We start from the raw sequence: 20,310 nt of genomic DNA on the forward strand, positions 1-20,310 counted from the left end.
CAATGGAAAAACTGAGAATGACAGAGTTTGAGAATGATATATAGTCTACTGTCATATACATCTGCAAAGAAATCTGCTCAAATTGCAAACAAATCTGTATTGGAGGAAGAAAAATAAATTTGAAAACTTACTAGTTACTATTTACTTTGCAGATATTACATTACTAGTACGACGCCTCAGGGCGACATGCGACAAGGGTGAGGTCGCACCAATTCTTGGCCATCTGGCCAGTGATGTATATCGGTCTCGGACCAGTTACCCATTTATGGAGACCCCTGGTACCCATATATGGAGATCCATGTACTGTACATGGAGATATGCTGTCTATGACATCTGACATCATACCCTGTTATGCCCATCCCTGAGAGATCCCTGTCTGTAAAACCAGCCACACAGATATTGGGTGTCTTGGCCATCTGTCTTGGCCATATATGTATTCTGTTAGTGTGGTATGTGGCCGATGTGGCCTCCATATATGGGCTTTCCAATATGAAGTCCTGTTAGATATGGGCTTAATGTTGATGACATCAGAACTACATATATATCCATATATGCATAAAAGGGATTCTGTTAGTGTGACTTCACAGTGAAGCCAGAGCGTGATGTCAGAGCGGCAAACCCATTCTGTTAAGAGTGTTTCACATGACATCACAGTGACATCAGAGCAAGATGTCAGAGCTACAAACCCATAGACCGTAAAAAAGTATACACGTCGTCCATCGTCCACACGTCCAGACATACGGACACGGACAAGCTGTGCCGTTTCTCATAGTAAACTGCGACCTTCGGTCGCAATAACATTATAAAACATATACATTAACCACTTTAGCCCTATTTTATACCTTCACTATTTGAAAATAGACAATCTACAAGATCACAACTGTGAGCGGATCTGTGAGCTTGTAGACTGCTATTTTCAAACATTTTGGTACTTTTACTTTACATTTGTATGCCAATACTTTTACATACTTTTACTCAATTACAATATGAATTCCAGACTTTTACCTGTAAGGGTGCCCAAACACCAAAATACCTGCCAATGCATTTCAATGAGAATGGAGCGGTTTCATGCCAGTAGAGGATTTCTGCAAAAAAACGATCCATTCTGTTTTGGTGTGTGGGCACCCTAACAGAGTATTTCTACATTGCAATATTGATACTTTCACTTAAGTAAAATATTTGAGTACTTTTTCCACCACTGACAGTGTGTAACTATCGTTCTGAGCCGACTCACCTGGCTCTCCTCTATATCAGCCGAACTACTGGCCATCTTTTTACAGCCCTATTCATTTCTTTTTTAATATTAGGCTGGAGCCGGGTTGGATCCAGAATCCCTCATTTTGTGAACCAAAACAACATGACAACACAGTTTAATGGTCTATAGTGTAAATGTATGACACATCCTTTTGAGGTTTATGGTTAGCTGACTTATCCTGCGGTCATCACATTTGTACAGCCTGCGAACGGCCATCACCACATTATGTTGCTAAATGGACTGATAAATGGGAGCAAATACAGTACGGCGGAGATAGCATTATCTGTGTAGGATGTGTGTGTAGGCTAAAATGCCTCATTCACATTTTACAACCCCCACTGTACTGCCTCCAGTTGGATGTAGTAAATTGCTCTCTAAGTGGACACTGAGGAGCAACTATTATATTTTTTTATAGAGTGAGAGTGGTCATGAATACAAAGGCGAAAGCGGAGAGAGACAGACAGGGTTGACTCAGCACAGAGGACAATCGCCACAGATAGTAATGTTGCAAATATGCAGTATATCGCTGTTGTCGGGTGGAAACCTTGTATGTCCAAAACCGTACGTGTTGTATTTATCATTTGAAAGGAGTAGTTCACCCCCAAAATGATTACTTATTGTCGATTACTCATGCCATGGAGACTAGAGTTCAATAATATTTGTATTTGTTGTAACATTCCTAAGACAAAAATGTGATAACAATAAATTTACCCCCATTCGTTCCGGATGGGGACCCGTTTCGAAACGGGTCCCCATCCGGAATCAATGGGGGTAAATTTACTCGAATCAAATTTTTGTCTTAGGAATGTGACAAAAACCAAAGAATATTATTGAACTCTACTCTCCATGGCATGAGTAATCAATAGAAAAAAAGTCATTTTGGGGGTGAACTACTCCTTTAAAAATGATTTAAAATAGTGAAAATAGACGATCTACAAGCACACAACGCCTCGCATCGCGAGGCGTTGTGTGCTTGTAGATCGGCTATTTTCACTGCTTTTGTGCGACACTCTTGTATGATGCAGGAGGGCTTGACTTTGCAAAAAAACGTACAAATTTAAAACTTGGAGACACAAGCTTTCTGCCCGAAAGTGACAATATGTTGACTCGTTTCCTTAATACCCCTCCCTCCCTCCCTCCCCCCCCCCCCCTCTCTCTCTCTCTCTCTCCACTAAGCGCAGAGCTAGCTCGTCTCTTTAATGCTGACTTGCATATCACCCATGATGAAACAATCCAACGATCTCTCACAGGCCGTGGGGCTGTCTTCGCTGGCACGGCAGGCTCTCCAGCACCAATCAATGAGAGCTTTTAGTCGGTCAGGTTGGATCCAAGCACCCTTGAGGACTCTGTCCACGGCGCAGCGGGACAGCCGTTCTCCCTCGCTTGGCACGGCAAGCCCAGTGTGTTTTTATTTATCAGACAATGGGTCTATTTACCCAGCGCACTATACCAAGTCATCCAGAGAGGAAGTTGCAATTTGCTGCTCTTAGATGAAATCCGCGTGTGCCTCAGATATCTGCAAAAAATAACTGTGGGAATTGAGAGAAATCTCTTCTGTGATGACCCAGCTCATACAGGGCTATTAGGTGTGATCTGTCTGTCTGTCTGTTTGTCTCTCTCCCCTACAGTACACTGTCTCACACACACACACACACACACACACACACACACACACACACACACACACACACACACACACACACACACACACACACACACACACACACACACACACACACACTGTTAAAGAGAGAGAGAGATTCAACAAATTATGACCAAAATAAAGGTGTTGCAGGCTTCTGTTTGTCTGATGTCAGGCATATACTGTAGCATCATGCGCTTTGACTGGTCCACCTTTTGAGAGTATTTTTTTGCCACACGTTAAGTGTGAGTCCGTGCACCCACAGTGTGTGTGTGTATTGTTTGCCATTTGGCTGTGTGTTCCATCCATCCAGGTCACTGATGTGCGTTGCAGTCGTGTGCTGTGTTGTGTGACTGATCGATAGACCAGCCTGCCTCTGCCTTCCCACTATCAGTCAATACTGAGTCTAGAGGCGCTACGTTTTCAACCATCATGATGGCCTTTTGGAATGGCGCTCTGTGTGTGAGTGTGGGGGGATGGGTGTGCGCGTGGCCAGGAACATTTATCTGTGAGTATTGGTATGTGTGTGTGCGTGCATATGGGACGGGGTGCGCATGGCAAGGGCCATTTATCTGTGAGCATATGTGTGTGTGTGTGTGTGTGTGTGTGTGTGTGTGTGTGTGTGTGTGTGTGTGTGTGTGTGTGTGTGTGTGTGTGTGTGTGTGTGTGTGTGTGTGCGTGTGTGTGTGTGTGTGTGTGTGTGTGTGTGTGTGTGTGTGTGTGTCTTCCCAGTGAATGCAACAACACATCCTTGGCACCCAGAAAAACACATTAATCTTTCCCCGGCTAATAGTGAAAGGAGGGGAGAGAGAGAGAGAGAGAGAGAGAGAGAGAGAGAGAGAGGAGAGAGAGAGAGAGAGAGAGAGAGAGAGAGAGAGAGGAGAGAGATGAGAGAGGAGAGAGAGAGAGGAGAGAGAGAGAGTGTAGAGAGATGGGAGGGGGGGTTGTGTGTTTAAGAACATACAACATGCCCACCTCTAGAGTCAGGTGGAGAAAAGAAGTTGGCTTTCACAAAACATTAGAAAGATGATTAATGTGTCAACTCAATGAGAGGGGGGGAGAGAGGAAGGCATTGTGGGAAGTTGGAGGAGAGAGGGAAAGAGTGATACAAATTGAGAGAGTGCACAAGGTAGAAAGAGGCAGAGATGGAGCAATAGAGAGGGAGAAAGGGGAGAGGGAGAGATAAAGAGAGGGGAGAGAGAGAGGTGGTGTAGCCTTTCTGGCTGTAATAGGATTGTTACTCACTCACACACTGATTAGAATTGAAAAACACTTATGTCTGAATAGTATACACACATAGAACATGCACACTCGCTTGTGCACGTGCACACATACTGTACACACACAAACACATGTATTATTGCGACCAAAGGTCGCAGTTTAGTATGAGAAATGTCACAGCTTGTCCGCGCCAGTCCATGTAGACATTGCCATGTATGACCATGTAGATGTGCGATGCCAGGGGAACAAATCCATTTTATGCCCATATAGGGAGATCCACGTACCTGCTGTCCACATCCCTGATGTCCACATCACTGTGGCGTGACCTCGAGGTTGCTTGTTGCCCTGAGGCGTCTTACTAGTAAAACTAATGTACTACTATACTACACTAGGTTTGTGTAGACTGTGCTGTGCCTCCTCTTTTCAGTTGTAGCGTTTTAATCACAGTTGTATTATCAAATATATATTCTTTTAAAAAAAGGCCTTCACAGGCTAATAGAGCATCGCAGTGAGGTGTCGGAAGCAAGCTGGCCATTCATCTTTACCATAGGGTTTTTTCATTATCAGCCACAAAGTCGTAGCAATTCAATGTACACTTACCACTAGGCTGGTGGTTGTAAAATGGTTCTATATGCTCCTGTAGAACCCCCGAGTATGTATGCAATCACTCTAGTTTTAGTAAAAACACGTTTTAATCAAGATCGCACGGAGAAGAACTGCATTTCCCATGCTGCTAAATATGTACATCCTGTTAAATCGACGTCTGTGATTGGTCTAGCTTCTTCTTCTTTCACATATCTTTGCGGTTACCGCGGAAGTAGCTACTGCCCCCTGTCTTCCCGGCGGATTATTGCACTTCAGCAGAACTCCCGTGAGCGATCGTCTTTCTTTTACAAATATGATGCACTATGTTAAGGATGACGATAAGAGCGTCCACAGAGATGACAATCACTACATTTCAGGCCTGGATAACTAAACTGAGCGTGATTTAAGGGCTGTATTTCAGGAAACAAGACTGTCATTCGCAATGCATTCTGGGAGTGTAGTTTCCCGCAATTTTAAAAATAATCATGTACACAGTCTTGTACCCTGCCCTTTTTTCAGCTTTCTAATTAATCTTTGCATTCAAAAAAATGTGAATATTGACATGATTCCTCTCCAGCCGAGGTGGCTTTGTCCAAGGCTTAAAAACGTTTAAATAAATACTTTATGAAATGTCTATGGAAGAAATGAATGCGGAAACGCTTCCGACACCAGAGTGAGGACGGGGTGGGGCTTCAACTGCGATGCTCTATATGAAAAGCATCTCAGGAAAAACTCCCAAGAACAATCCCTCGACGGGAAAAGAAAAGGAAGCAACCTTTTGAGGATCACAACAAAAGAGGAGACATCCTTACCTTGTGTGGTTTGTGACTGCTAGAAACATTTAATGAACTGTAGTGTATATTAGAGGTCTTCACAGGTCCAAAATGTCTGATCCCTACCGTAATGGAACGAATCAATTAGTTCTAAGAACCGCTTGGATGCAACGTCTATTTAAATGATGGACCTGAACCGTAATGGACCGTGACATTCATTCTAAGACCTGCATGACATATTATAGAATGGACCTGGTACACCTCCAAAAGGAGGGAGACCAGTGTGGCCCGGGATCCATGACGGCACTTTTTTTTAAAGCACTAATACCAGCCCAGTGGCCTTGTGATTAGACTGTCTGCCCTGAGACTGGGAGGTGTGTCATACCAAAGACTAAAAATGGTACCCAGTGCCTCCCTGCTTGCCTACCTGTGCCTACCTGTCAGAAGGCACAAAGGACTGTGTGTGTGTGTGTGTGTGTGTGTGTGTGTGTGTGTGTGTGTGTGTGTGTGTGTGTGTGTGTGTGTGTGTGTGTGCGCGGCGGTTGTTTGTTAATCTCCTCTCCTCTCCTCTCCTCTCCTCTCCTCTCCTCTCCTCTCCTCTCCTCTCCTCTCCTCTCCTCCATAAGTAGCAGTGTTCACATCACATAAACACCTGTTTGTTGTCAAACCCACGCCTGGTAAACAAGCAGAAAACAAACACACAAACAGGCCAACACTCTCGTCACCATGACAACCTTGTGCACACTGCAGTCAAAGCGTTGCATGCACCGTGTGCACGACACGCTGTCACACGCAGCATGTTTTCCATGATTCCATGATCTGTTGTAGCTGTGAGAGAGAGAGAGAGAGAGAGAGAGAGAGAGAGAGAGAGAGAGAGAGAGAGAGAGAGAGAGAGAGAGAGAGAGAGAGAAGAGATTAAGGAAAATGCTGATAAAACAATAGAACAAATGACAGGAAGAGAGGAGGGAAGAGGAGGGGAGAAGAGAGAAACAAATCGTCACTGTCGGGCAGAAACCTCGTATCTCCAAGTTTCAAATGTGTATGCCTGTTCGTAAATGAAAGCCCTACTTCATCATACAAGACTGTCGCACCAATGTAGTGAAAATAGCAGATCTACAAGCGCTTGTAGATCGTCTATTTTCACTATTTTAAAATATTTTTTTTAAATGATAAATACAAAACGAACCGTTTTGGACATACACGTTTTCCACCCGACAACGACAAAATGAGAGGCAAGCAGAGCACAGTAAACTATGGAGGAGGAGGAGGGCAGGGGGAAAGAAGAAAAAAGAAAGAATGGACAAGGAGAGGAGAAGACAGGAGGCAGTGCCATGTCTCCACTGACATTCCCGTAACTGACAGTAAAAAGTCTTCTTTCTTTTATGCTTACTTACGTAAGCTTTGAGGGCTTTGCTTCTGTTCTCTTCTGTTTCCTAGAAGTACGTAGAACTCCCCCCCTCTCTCCTCAGGCCATGAGCAGAATGTGCACACAGAGGAGATTACATTACAATAAGAGATGCAGGACGTAAATGGCAAACAGCTCTTACTTATTCAGTCGAAATCAAAATGAAACACGCGGCTCCCTTTTTCTCGCAGGGAGCAGATAAAAGTGCTGGCTAAGGAAGGCGTGTTCCTGTGCAAATGAGACACGGCGCCCTGCTCTGGGAGCAGCCAAATGCCAACCTCGGTTGGAGCAAAGGGCCGCCAACCTGGCCTTGCAAAAAGTTCATACTGTATAGTTCTCTGCCACCTTAAAAGGTCAGGGGTCTAGGGATATCGAATCCTCCGCAGTGCAAACGGCTTGCACTGGGGAAGGCTTTAATGAACCATCCTTTAAGACAAAGAAGACATTGGATTAAACTGTAGATTTTCAGTTGATTCTACTAGCATGTAATGTGACACTGATCACACACCTTTTAACACTCATGTAATGCAATCATGATTCTCCAGCCTGTCACTTCTTACTGTAAATGGGAAGTCAAATGGAAAAGTTACAGCACACACACACACACACACACACACACACACACACACACACACACACACACACACACACACACACGCACACGCACAGAATGAGTATTTTAAACTCCCTCCGATCAGCAACATTTCCTCCCAGTCTCTCCCAGAGAGAGAGAGAGAGAGAGAGAGAGAGAGAGAGAGAGAGAGAGAGAGAGAGAGAGAGAGAGAGAGAGAGAGAGAGAGAGAGGTGGAGATAAATGGAAGGAGGGAGGCTCTGACAGTCATTCTCAGTCTTGTGGGAGAGGCCACGCAACGTTGGCCTAAACAGCTCTGGGGACCGCAACAGAGGTTCACTCTCCACACCTCAGGGCTCGCGTCTGTGTCTCTCTGTGTGTCTCTGTGTGTGTGGATGCGTGCAAGATGTCGAGTCCGCAGAGGCCATATTCTAGACCTATGTCAACGGCCTCTTGATCCCACATCAAATCCTTTCTGCCACTTAAAATGCCACCAGGGACACAGAGAGACAGAAAGCCAGAGAGGGAGAGCTTTCTTCTTGCGACCGTGATCAGAACTTTAATCCTAAATCCTTTCTTTATTTAATACTCTCGTAAAAGCTCTTTTCTGCACAAGAGAGGTGACTAACAGGGTGCCTGGTGGCTCACCCCGTTGCATAGGCCATCATGCTCCTTGTGAGAGTGAGGACCCGGGTTCCAGTGTGAGCCGTGTCTTGTGTCAGGTTTCTCCACTCTCTCTGCCCTTGGTTCCTGGCTCTCTGCACTGATCTCAATAAAGCATAAAGTGCCCAAAATACTAATTTCAATCGCAGCATTACATTCACCCACCAGATTGGAGCTGCGTTGAGTGTGATTTTTATACCAGCTTTATAGACATAAAAATCCAGACAATCAGTGTGACTGAAGCCGTTCTGTGTGTTGATACAGAGCCTGGGGCATCTGTTGATGTGAACATAGATAGGCAAATCTACAGTAGCTGAACGAGAAAGCACAGATCCACCTGATATAGCAGCTCCTATTACAGTGTCTGGTGTTGTCACTGCATGTAAAAAAAAATGGCTCCGTGACTGCTATCTGGATCTACAGTACCGGTGTGTGTTTGTGTGTGGATGTGGATACTCTTTTACATCTATTTTTGTAAGGCAGCCAAACAGAAAGATCCATAAAAAGAGGGAGCAAATTTTTTTAACCTAGCCCTAGGAAGAAAAACGGAAATAAGACAGAAAGTATGGTGAAAGATTTTCGTCGACTACCTTTTTCAATAACAAAAACTAGATGAAAACAAAATAAAAACTAAGCTATGATGACTAAAATGATGACTAAATATACGGATATCATCCACAAATTAAAACTATACAAACATTTTATGGAGGGGCTAGTGGAGAAGAGATTCTGTAGAACTACGACATGTCATTTTATGCTTGGCAGCACAGATGTTGTGCTACCTGAAAATAGCCGATCGACAAGCTCACAACGTGTCACGCTTCGACACTTTGTGAGCTTGTAGATCTGCTAATTTTCGGCATGTAGCCAAGTATAAATCAGGCATTACGACGCCATCAAGGCCCGAAAAATCTTGTGATATTTAGTCAACTAAAACTATACTAAAACTAAATGCTGTTTTATTCACAAGACAACCTGAAAGAATTGACAGATTAGTGGTCAAAGACAGTCTGCAGTGCTGGATGTTCTGAAAGTTTGGGTGTTTTCCTACAGGCTGCATGGCTTGTTAGCATCGATTCCACTGTTAACGGAAACCAATTGGCACAGCCCACCACGAGCTACTGAGCTCTACCTGACAGCTGGCAGTGAATGATAACAGTGCTAATGGGGCATTTTGGCGGGTTATTTACTGTGCCTACTAGAGAAGCCTTCCTCCCTTCGCTGTGACAACTGTCTGCTGAAGAGAGTTCACAGACTTAAGTATAACATTTCAAAGTTTGCCTCTTGGCTAAGGTGTTCTTAGCTGGTTTTGCCGTTACACTGTTGAATTTCGTGTTTAGCCTGGAGTAAGGAACACAAGTCAGTATTAAATATGAGTCCCCTGTTGACCTGTCAAAACAACGACTTGTGTCAAAACAAATTGTAGTCTGACACTACTCATTACCATTCATCATCTTATAACATTTTAATTTCAGCTAGCAGTGAGCATTTGGCATCCGTTCAAGGAACGGTCGACTCACAAGAACACCCCCGTCGTGTCTGAACAGTGTCTTCTCTGTTCAGTGACATCAATTCCCCTGACGCGAGAGATAAAGTCGTTTCAAAGTGAGTGAGATGAGTTGTGACAGTGAACACAGCCATTGAGAGTGAAGTACTCCTTGTTAGGTTGCCTGGTGTCTCTGTGTCCACATGAGCACTCACCAGTACTTCAGTAACTGTGTGTACGTTATCGGAGCCAGAAGGCAGCTAGCCTGTTGCCTTCAACCTCTTCAAGCAATGTTGTTTTTGACAGCAAATTTTGATTTAGTTTTAGTCATAGTCTTTTGAATAAAATGTAATTTAGTTAGTCACCTGAAAAGTTTTAGTTTTAGTCTAATTTTAGTCGACTAAATATTATAAGATTTTAGGCGACTAAATCTACAGTTGATTTAGTCAACTAAAATGTATTTTGCAGGCCTTGATGGCACCGTAATGACTGATTTTACACTTGGTTGTGTGCTGAAAATAGCAGATCTACAAGCTCACAACGCGTCGCAGCGCAACTAAACATAAAATGACTCTCTTCTCCATTAGTCCCTCCCTAACGTTTTAGTCTAGTTTTTATTTTGTTGACGAAATAGTCAATATATTTAGTCTTAGTTTTAGTCATCACAGCTTCGTTTTTATTTAGTTTCCGCAAGTGAAAAAAACGCAGTCAACAAACATTTTTCGTCATGTTTTGGTCGACGAAATCAACACTGTCTTCAAGACCCAAGGGCCTGAGAAAGAGCAGTGACCCTAAAAGCAAAACAGATGTATTGTGGAGCACTGAAAGAAGACAAATGAATGGGGCAAAATTGGAGGAGAGCTTCAAACGGGGCTACAAAATGTCATTATCGGATAGTTTGACAAAATTTTACAAACTCTCTAATCTTAAAGTAAGCTGTATCTTTTAATGTAATAACTCAGATTATTTTTTTATCTGATCAAAATGACATTACTTTTCTTCTGTTACATTAATTTGGTCTTCCCACCCCACTCCGTATAGTTGACAGTAAAGCCTGCCATTTTAGTCCATAAACCTTTTTCTTTTTTTCCCCCATATAGACACAGCAAGTCTGACATCTGTCTCACTGGTAATAGGCATTTGTTCAGTTAGATTTGGATTTCACAGAACTGCCACAGCCGCAGTTCTCTCCCATTCCATCTAGAGTGGAAAACTCGATGAAAGCCAATGGGGGCAATAGCTGCACAGCACAAAGTACACAGAAGCTATTTTCAGAGGAAGATAAACCTTTGTCTCAATTTCCTCTGGCCTCAGACAATTCAACTGTGAGGGCGCTCTGAAAGTACTGCTCCATTCACAGACACAACTCACTGCCTGAGAGGAGACAAGAGGAAAGAGAATGAAAAAGGGAGGCATAAATAGGTAGAGGAAGGAAGAACGAATAGTGGAGAAGAAAAAGAAACGGTATTGGTCAAGACAGCAAAAAAGCTGCCACAACATTGTTCACAAATGTTGCACAAATATATTGTTTCCTTTCAGTTTTTGTAACGTTAGGGCTAGTCGTTCCCATTTGATCATGATGCAACTCCCCCATATAGGCCACGGTATTTCCACCTCACTCAAAACTCACTCAAATTGGTACTCATTATCGCTGGAGTCATGTCTTCAAGATTTTTCATATTCCATTCCGATCGGCTAGCATAGCTGAGCATAGCAGCAGATGTACAGTATATGCTGTGCATGATATACAGTACTTATGTGCATTAGTTAAGGTGCAAACACACACACACACACACACACACACACACACACACACACACACACACACACACACACACACACACACACACACACACACACACACACACACACACACACACACACACGTCAGCGAGTGTCAACTGCATAATCCTCATAAGGTAGACTGACACTGATATATGGTCCTTGAGGTGAACTCCTATAGTACTGTTTGAGCAATCTTCATGAAGTGGAACTGTGGAATAACGTCCTTAACTAATGATATATTACACTAATTACAGTGACTTCACCATTAGTTAATGGTGAGGACAAGGTATTAATGGTGAGTTCATGATATCATTAATTAAGCATACATTACTTTTATGAATTTGCCCCCCTCAAGTAAAGAGTCAGCCAGAATTCTATAGTGCTATTTGCCTAAGGTTCTGTTCCATTTGGAATTCAGTCTCCAGAAGCTGGCCTGTATGTTTTTGATCATCTGACTTGTCTCAAGTAAAGTGTCAGCCAGAATTCTATAGTGCTATTTGCCTAATATTCTGTTCCATTTGGAATTCAGTCTCCAGAAGCTGGCCTGTATGTTCTTGATCATGTGACATGTCTTTTGAACTTGCATTTTGGATGTTGCATGACCATTTTGGACTGTTTATTACTGGTAATTAATAGATCTAGTACTGCTCTGCCTCCACTCGCCTGTTCTTGGGTCCTGCTCTCTCCCACCTTACCAATCTGCTAAATGCCTGCATTGTAAGACATGAAAAATGGGTCCTGTGCTGGATTCAAACCTAGGACACTGTGATTACGTGATCAGGACATTAACTGGGCCACCTGGACATCCCAATTTGTCATATTTTAGTTTTAAGTACACTAGGGGATATTCAGAAAACCGCTGGGGTCACAAACCAGCTAGGGTGATAGAGAGTGATTTATTACCTCACTGGACTACTGACACAGCACATTTCTTACCTTCATTCTGTGGTATGTGTCATCCCTTCACCCTTCACAAGAATACAATGTAAAAAATGAATTATGTGGATCTTGGGGTCCACATAGGGAAAGGAGTGGCTTAAGGTGGATCTCAGACTTCATGTGGCCAGCCTGTGACATCATTAGTCATCTGTGATGCCTGTGATGTATCTGGGACGCATGACTCCAAATTTGGTCAAGGTTTAAGCCCGATCACAGCCTCACAGAGAGACTTCCATTCTGATTAAGTTAAATATTTCAATAAGTATAAAACCTTTGTGAAAAGAAACGAGTGGAGGTTTACTTCTGTAGCCTACTGGCAATGTGCATAGATTGACACACACATTGTCAGTGACTCAAATGCGCCCACCCAACTAGCCTCTTGCGGAGCCAAACCATGAAAGCTCTTATTTTTTGGAGCTGTGTGGAACACAAGCTCCCTATACGTGGCCGTGTGTGTGGGTCTGTCTGTCTGTCTGTCTGTCTGTCTGTCTGTCTGTCTCCGTGTTCCGTCCGTGTCTGTCTGTCTGTCTGTAGCCTGCAGTAACCTTTTCTGACCACACATGTTAAGGGAGGGGCGCTGTTGCACACACACACACACACACACACACACACACACACACACACACACACACACACACACACACACACACACACACACACACACACACACACACACAGCTCCACTTCGAACAGAGGTTCGATTTTAAATATTTCTTTGGCTTTTCTGCCTTTAATTGAGAGAGAGGGGGAGACACATGCAGCAAAGATCGTCAGGAACGGGACTTGAACCCGCAATGTGCTTCCAGGCCACATTAGAGCCTAAGTGCCCGGAACTCCTGGCCCAGATAAAAGCTCTTGTTTCAGGAGAGACCTCAGCAAATAATGACAGGATCAACAACAAACATAATTAAAGCTGCAAGCAGCAATGACCGGGCCCTCGCAGCTATACCCACGTCACAAGGCCAGCAGCCAATCAGAAACCAAACAGGAAGTCAACCATTTCGACTAATTAGTGGCGTTTTGGCGCATTTTTGGCCGTTATCACGGGTCGCACTTTAACGATAGTTTAAAGTTTTTCTCAAAAAAAAATTTTGAGAAAAAAGATTTTTGAGAAAAAAAAATGTTTGAGAAAAAAAAAATTTTTGAGAAAAAAAAATTTGAGAAAAAAAAATTTGAAAAAAAAATTTGAGAAAAAAAAATTGAGAAAAAAATTTTGAGAAAAAAAAATTAAAAATTTTGAGAAAAAAAAAAATTTGAGAAAAAAAATTTTGAGAAAAAAAATTTTTTGAGAAAAAAAAATTATGACACCAGCCGCAAGTCTGTACGACAAACGGTTCATGAGTTATAGAGGCACTTCCTGTTTGGTGAAGGGCACTTCCTGTTTGGCGAAGGAAGCGTCAATTAAGGTTAAGGACTCTTAATCAAGTCATATGATACCAGCCACAACTCTGTACGATAAACGGTTGAAGAGTAACAGCCAAAAAAAGGAACAATCAAGTATGGACCAATCAGAAGAGGGGGCACTTCCTGTTTGGTGAAGGAAGTTTGACCCTTCGCCACGGGCACGCCGTTTTACGAAAACTCACGATTTTGATAACTTTTCATTGTTAAGGTGTCTTGAGTATGCAGAGCGAACTTGAAGTTGATCCGATTAACCCCCTAGGAGGAGTTCGTTAAAGTGCGACACGTGAAAACGGCCAAAAATACACCAAAACACCACTAATTAGTCAAAATGGCTGACTTCCTGTTTGGTTTCGGACGTGGCGCCGAGAGACTTTTTTGTGAGTCCGGACACAATACAGATGTGTACCGATTTTCGTACTTGTGGGTGAAACCGTATAGTGGGGCTGTTGCGTTGAAATATTGTAGGGGGCGCTGTTGCGCCATTAGGCCACGCCCCCCCCTTTTTTTTTTTTTTTATACTAAATTTTTCGCCACTTGTGATGTGTGTGCAAAGTTGCGCAACTTTTGGAGTACGTTTTGCGGCTCAAAAACACGATTCATTCGGCGGAAGAAGAATAATAATCTTTGCAAATACAATAGGGTCCTCACACATTGTGTGTGCTCGGGCCCTAAATACATTTACAACATACTGTACAACGTACCGTTAGAAGAACATTTTAAGGTTATATCACTGAATCACACTGCGGCTGCCTGTGGTCTTCTGACTACACCCAATCAATGATGTCACAGCAGGTGTTTTCTATCAGCTGTCAGTGGCAAAATAGGCTCTGTGGTCCAAGGTTTTCCGCATCGAAACCTGTTGACACCTCTTTCAGAGCTGACTTGAGTCATGCAGAGAGGTAACCTGTTTTTATTTCAAAGTTGTGTTGCAGGGTATGTTTGTTTTTCATTTGATTGAACGCTCACGTCAATGATGCTTTCAGTGTCAGGGCCTTAAAGAGGTGGTGCCATGATTTTCCCCCCCTCTAAAACATGATTATCATGTATTATGATTATACTAGGAGGAAGATTTTTTCCAAAAAAGTATACAGAAAGAGTTAAAATTGGGTTTTTATGTGGCCACACCCCCAGTTCATTAAGTATGCATGGATGTCATGGTGGGTGGTGACCCAGCCGAAGTTAGCCACACCCCACAGTGTTGGGTGAATGGTAATTAGGGGAGGAGTTGATTCTGTGATGTAAAAGTATCTGTTTTTTTTAACTGACACTTTTGACCACAAGGTGGCAGCCTCCAAGAGAAAACAAACAAAATGTTACCAGGTCTGGTGACCCATACTACCCTCCTAATACGTGAGCTTTTTTTGATAACTTTTTTCATTTATTTTTAATAATTATTCAGGAAAATGGAAAAAAATATACACTATTTTCTTTTTTTAATAAATGAAAAGAGTTATCGAAAAGATAATGGGTGTTTTTGATGAATGTATCATGGTTAAAATGGAGCTTGAAGTTACAATGGGTGTGTATGGGGAGGCATCCTGCAGGAGGAAGGCCTGATAACATTTACATCAAATATCTAAATATTGAATCAAGCAAATTAAAATCTTGTCCAGGGTGTTCATAAAAGCCTGATTAGACGATAAAATGACCAAAGGTATTTTTTTTAAAGTGAAATATCCCTTTAACTCATCTGCCGCCCAGCACGTTTATAAACGTTCTATTTTGCCCAGCTATTTACCGCCTTACACGTACATAAACGTTCTATAGTCTTTTCATTGTTTTACAATTGATGGTGCTCTCGTGCTGCCTGTGACTTAATACAGTAGGGCAACATCAAAGGGAACCAGGTCATTCACGTGAATGAAGAAAAAAGGTCAAAAAACTGCATTGAAATACATGTTATCAGGCAATCCAAATACAACAGAGAGAGAGGGAGAAAAAGTCTGCAGCTGTTTTAGACGCGACAAGCCAGGCTAGCCAGCTAGCCAGCTGAGGAGAAAAAAGAAAAAAAAAAAGATCGGTTGGGAGGCTGGTTGAGATTTGAATATAGGATATTTATAGTTAGAGTTAGAGTTTAGATAGTTGATTGATAGCCTAGAGATGACAGTAGAATTCGTTTAGATTTGAGTGTATTTAGGTGAAGGCACTCTGTATTTATAGTGGGAGAGGAGGACGCGCACACACACAGGGGTGTCACAAGGGGGGAGTGCGAGTGGAAACCCTACACTACTAGGGCCCAAGGTGGAGGGGACATAATTATTTTATACTTTAGCTATTGAAAAATAGCAGATCTACAAGCTCACAGCGCGGCACTCTGCGAGCTTGTACATCTGCTATTTTTGAAATCCCCCCTATGAAGAACAATCATGGGGGTCCCGCAGTGAATCCTTGTGGCCAGGGCCCAGATTTTGGTGGGACACCCCTGGCCACACGCAGCAAAACAACATCCATCCATACGACACGACACACAATGAAAAAAACGGAAAAAACCAGGGTCCTACCTGATACACTGTCACCTCCTCCCCCCCAGTGCACTCCTGGCTCGTAAAGATATTCCATTGATAAACAAACAGTCTGCTGGCTCGTAAAACTATAATCCATGTGGCTAAACAACAGTAAGGAAAATGATCCAATGGTCCAGCAAACTTTTCTCTGCATCGATCTGAGTTTCCGTTAGCTAAGAAATCACGTGACATAACACAGGCAGGGGCGTCAATTGGGTATGGCAGGGGTATGCAGCTGCCAATGCCATACCTTGGCTACAGGGGGAAATAATAAAAATGTACTTTTCATCGTGCCTGTTGCTAAGGTATGGCAACATGCCTGGTGACACCAGTCATGTTGCCATACCTTAGCTTGTTCTGAACTGACGCCACTGAACACAGGGATCAGCTGGGGGGGCTCGTCTGTGTGTGTGTGTGTGTGTGTGTGTGTGTGTGTGTGTGTGTGTGTGTGTGTGTGTGTGTGTGTGTGTGTGTGTGTGTGCGTGTGTGTGTGTGTGTGTGTGTAAGCACTTGGTTTCATTTACCCTAAAATGTCATGGTTTCATTATCTGAGAAATCACGTGACCTTCCTTGTTGCTTGAGACATGCGCGTGCATGTGAGTGTGAGTGAGTGTGTGTGCGTGTGTTGAGTGAGCACACAGTACCACAGCGCCATCTATTGGCTTGAAACTAAATAAGCGACTTATTCATGCTGGTTTCATAAAAAGGCTTTTTTTAGGCTTTTTTATTCAAATTAGCCCATGTTGGGCCAGTACAGTAGTCACTTAAAAAATCAGGGAAAAATCAGGAAACAACATTTAAACCCCATTTATTTATTGGTAAAAGTATATTTCTTCATCTTTCCATCGGTATACTCCATTTGTTCATAGCTAAGAAACACATTTTTTAAATATTCATTGAAAATTAGTCAAAATGCTCCAAAACCCTGACATGTTTTGGAAGAGTTTAATAAAAAACGTGGGGCAGGCAATGTGTTAAGCTTGAAATATAGAGGGCTATATTTTTTATCTCCCCAATTTTGTTAAAGAATGAACTACAAATATTAAATATAATCACGATATTGGTGCTACGGTAGCAGCTACAGTAGCTTTTGGCAAGTACTTGTATTTTTGTACTTGGTCAGCAAAAAATGGCATCACCGCCTCCTCTGCTGCAGTGACCCTGGAAATATGAAGCCAGTGAAAGAGAGAGTAAGGGGTGGGGGGGTAGACGGAAAGCATAGAGAACCTTTTAAGTCTTAACTTACATAGAAAAAAATCACACTAATGTCTACTAGGATAAGAACGATGAAGTGAAGATGTTGGTGGTATATACAATACATATAAAAGTACTTTTCTTGAAACTTTCACATATTTTTGGGAACTTTCATATGTTCTAGATACATTGCAATTGCAGTGAATTCTTCCAAAAACCTTTTTTGTTAAGATTTTGAATTTGTATGGCATACAGCTCAAAAGTCCATATTTCAAAATATTACAATATTACACGAGACCACTCAAAACAAGGATTTATAATAGAGAAATGTCAACCTTCTGAAGTCAGAGTTGCTTGAAATCCAGTGGGAAGTTTCCGCAGTCAGTTATGATTTGGGGTGCTAGGGCATCGGCAATGCTTTTTTGCACAATATTCATTTTATTTTTAGATTTATCTCATACAAAGTTTTACACAGATCCATGCAGCAGTCATAGGTAAGAACACCTGTTACAGTGACGATATAGGGCTGATTTGAAATATTTTCTTCCTCAGCCTAGTGGGAATGTGTCACGCTGTGTTCATGATTTGTGGCATTTTGTTCAAAACAGAGCACTCCTGCAAACTTTGGAGGCCAGTCTCAGCCAATCAGGATGGAATATGAAAAATCTGAAAGACCTGTTTCCTTTAACGACTATAGAGATACTGTGTGCCGATTTGCGTGATGACGCACGCACGCACGCACGCACGCACGCACGCACGCACGCACGCACGCACGCACGCACGCACGCACGCACACACACACACACACACACACACACACACACACTCAGTGTGATTAGTATGGGATTAGAGCCAAGGGCAACTCTTATAATGTCTCAACACTCTGGCACAGCTCCATCATACACATGCATGCACGCACGCACACATCTCACACTAAGATGTTCTAAGATCAGTTAAGTATCTCGGGGTCTTGTTCACGACTGAGTGAAAGGGTCGCAGGAGCGGTTTTGCAGTCACTAAATCGCACTGCTGTGAAGAAAAAAGAGTTGAGCCGTAAGGCAAAGCTCTCTGTCTTCCGAACAAGCTTCGTTCCTACTCTCACCTATGGTCATGAAGTGTGGGTCATGACCGAAAGTATAAGGTCTCGGGTACAAGCGGCCGAAATGAGTTTTCTCAGAAGGGTGGCTGGTACCTCCCCTAGAGATAGGGTGAGAAGATCAATCACCCGAGAGAGACTTGGAGTAGAACCGCTGCTCCTGCACTTGGAAAGGAGTCAGCTTAGGTGGTTCAGGCAGTACCGATAACGGATGCCTCCCGAGCACCTTCCTAGGAAGGTCCTCGATGCACGTCCCTCTGGGAAGAGTGGCAGACCAAAAACCAGATGGAAGGATTATATATCCACACCGGCCTGGGAACGACTCGGTATACTCCCGGAAGGAGTGGAGGAAGTTTCTCAGGATAGGGAACTCTGGAAATCCCAGTTGGTTACCCCCGTGACCCGATTCCGGATAAGCGGTTGAAGATGGATGGATGGATGGATGGTACATATAGCCTACTAATACATCACATAGAGCATGGTAGCAGGTTCAGCAATTCAACAAGTTCAATAACTAAGTGTGTGTGTGTGTGTGTGTGTGTGTGCGTGCGTGTGCGTGTGCGTGTGTGTCTGTGTGTTAGGTGGTTTAACTGTGAGTCAACAGGTTGTATAATGCGTGCGTGCGTGCGTGCGTGCGTGCGTGCGTGCGTGCGTGCGTGCGTGCGTGGCTGCGTGCGTGCGTGCGTGCCTGCGTGCGTGCGTGCGTGCGTGCGTGCGTGCGTGCGGCAGAGAAATAGAGATCTGGTGATGAAGGAAATGAGGGGTGTAAGGTCCATTAACTAGCTGGTTGTTTCCTAGAGGTAATTGAGTGTCAGGTCATTTGATGTACTGCGTGTGTCTGCATTTATTTGTGTTAATTACCATGCACACTTACACGTGTGCGCGCATGAACGGATTGCACACACACGCACGCACGCGCGCACAGACTGCAATACATACTCAATTATGTGAGCCTATTCTATCAGCTTAAAACTATAACAAGTGTGTGTGTGTGTGTCTGTCTGTCTGTCTGTCTGTCTGTCTGTCTGTCTGTCTGTCTGTCTGTCTGTCTGTCTGTCTGTTTTCTATTTTCTCTTATTAATATTTTTCCGTACGTTATCACAATCAATATGCTGCTATCTTGTTAATTGTATTTATGCTGGTGTGTGTATTTTTGTGCTTCCACATTTGTGAATGGGTGTGTGTGTACATAGCGCGCGTGTGTGTGCGTGCGCGCGCGTGCATGCGTGTGTGTGTGTGTGTGTGTGTGTGTGTGTGTGTGTGTGTGTGTGCATGCGATCCTCACTGGCGAGGCTACTTAGTAGGGAATTCATCATTCGAAGACAGTCTGAAATGCTAAACAAACAGAGAAGCCTCTAGCCTCTAATTATACTGAACGCTTCAGCACTTAAACCTATTAGCGCCAGAGGAGATGTGTTTTTTTGTGTGTGTGTGTATGTGCGTGTGTGTGTGTGTGTGTGTGTGTGTGTGTGTGCGCGTGTGTGCGTGTGTGTGTGTCTCAGTAGTACTGAGGTGTTCTCAGTATTACTGTGGTGTGTGTGTGTGTGTGTGTATGTTCAGAACTACTGCGTTGATGCGTATTGTCATTAAGTCTCTCTGCGTGAGGTCTGCCATGCGTTTCTTTTGCTCTGTTTGGGTTGTGGATAATTAGTGAGGTCGCTCGAAAACTTTTGGAACTTAAATTATGAGCAGTTTTTTAAAGGTTTTTTATTTCATCAATTGGGGGAGAAAATGAAATCAAGTCAAACATATACAGTATAACAATTCACCGATCCCCATCTGTGACC

General features: G+C 43.2%; 1 protein-coding gene across 1 annotated transcript in view; it reads left to right on the forward strand.

Moving 5' to 3' along the window:
• LOC308297268 (attractin-like protein 1) overlaps positions 1-20,310 on the forward strand; it is a gene marked incomplete at both ends in the record, with an annotated part of 368,613 nt that overhangs the window by 326,469 nt on the left and 21,834 nt on the right.

This window comes from Nannobrachium achirus (assembly GCF_963921795.1).
Source record: "Nannobrachium achirus genome assembly, chromosome: 13".
NCBI classification, from domain to species: domain Eukaryota; kingdom Metazoa; phylum Chordata; class Actinopteri; order Myctophiformes; family Myctophidae; genus Nannobrachium; species Nannobrachium achirus.